The sequence below is a fragment of the Apis mellifera genome, linkage group LG13 (assembly GCF_003254395.2).
Source record: "Apis mellifera strain DH4 linkage group LG13, Amel_HAv3.1, whole genome shotgun sequence".
NCBI lineage: Eukaryota > Metazoa > Arthropoda > Insecta > Hymenoptera > Apidae > Apis > Apis mellifera.
The window spans coordinates 4,807,366-4,809,346 of NC_037650.1; positions in this window are offsets into that span (position 1 = coordinate 4,807,366).

Genomic DNA, 1,981 nt, shown 5'->3' on the forward strand with positions numbered 1-1,981 from the left:
AGAAGGTATTCAGAAATGAATTTTTGGAATAACGTTTCTTATTTTCCGCTGAAATTCTGCGATAGAACAACGTTTCTACGTCGAATTATTTTATGAGATCAAATATTTTCGTGCTAATGTATGCATACTTCCGTCGAATTATTATTGTAACATCATATTTATACCCGGCAAAGAGGCTATTAAATACAATCATCGATTCTCTGAGAATATCATTTATAATTCGTTCGAATTAATCGGGATAAATGCAATAATATTAAAATATCGTAACTGTTTATTATATAGAGAGATATAACGATGCAATTCGCGAAGAAAAATCCGAAAATCGGATCGAATGATTAACGCGAAATTCATCGAATTTGGATCGAGACAAAGAGTTTGCTCGATGTCGGTATTGACACAAGGTGGAGGAATCGCTCGATATTCCGCTGACACGCTGACTTAAATATTCTTAATTGCATCGATTGTGCCGCAGTTAATTGTTGATACCGGTGTCGCGATGTCGATATTGTATCACTTTAATTTCACAGGTACTTCGTATGCATACCCTTTCCTTTTTCCACGATTATACGCACGAAACAAGGGTTATTCTTATTAATTAGCACGATGAATATAAAGTTAATGTAGTTATAAAATGTGTCCATGTCAGAAAGTAAAAGATCCATTAACGTGGAATTTAAATCGATAACGTTCTTCGAAATAATATTTCCTTTGTCTATACAGATTCTACACGGATATTGGAGTTTGATATAATTGGAAACGTTTCACGTTCGATTTCTTTCATTTTAATAATTATAGCTAAACTAACAGCGCTCGGTTTTATTTCCTCAATTAATTTCCATTTTTAGTTCCTCCTTTATTCGTGCAATCTTTGCAATAAGTAGTAAGTATATATTACGTGATCGATCGATCTCTTTATAGAAAAAAAAATATAAATAAAAGAGAGATAAGAAGATAGTTTAATTTCACAAATGAAGTAATTTTGGCCTTATCGAGGTACTTCAATTCCTCTTCAATAATTTCCAAACAGATAGCGTGGAAGTTAATGTCGCGTTAAAAGCGATAAAACCAACAACCGACAATTCATCGTGACAAAAGTTATGGATTTACGAAACGGCGACGAAGAAGACTTCGGTTAACTCGAAGTCGCGTTGTGTAAATTAATCGGGACAAACTTCGAACTGACTGCACTGAAAACTCACTGTGTGCAACTCCCACGATGCGTATCTCGTTTCATTCCTCGTTCATTTATCTTTCTTTTTTTATTTTATCGAGAGATCAAAACATGTCTAACGGTTGAAACGAAATTAAGATTTCGATTCCTTTTGTTTCTCTTCTCTTTCTTCTTACTATTCTCTCTAGCCAACTTGGCTACGGATAAAAAAGGGCGAACCATCATGTGTTCCCTTTTTAACGCAATTTCGATGAATCCTTTAAACGAATCAAACGCTGTTTGTTTTTCCAGCAAAGTAAAGATGACGTAATGATCGGCAAATGAACGATAAATCTGGACAGGTGTCTCTTATTGTCGTTTTGAACAGTTGAAGAACGTTGGACATCGGTGAAGATGACAGTGATTACGAGGGATTGATTTTATTCGAATGGAAAAACGTCGATCAGAGGTACGAAGATCAAATTTCGATTGATCAAGAGAAAATGGAATATTCTCGTCGTGCGTGAATTGAATTTGAAAATTGCGAAGAAATGATTCCTCTCTGTTTAAGACGGTATAATTGGAAAGGGATGAATCAGGGATAAAGAAACATCTATGAATACTTTTATCGATTACACGAGATTGTAAAAGAAAATATCGTATTATCATTTTTAATTCAAAGCAGATGAAATCTGTTTGCTGTTCGAAGAAACAAAAATGTATAACGGAATGTATGGAAAAAACGAATTTAAAAAAATATAATAATATCTACAAATCTAAATATCAAATTGAACAATTCGCGTTCCAATTAAAATAATAAAAAATAATTAA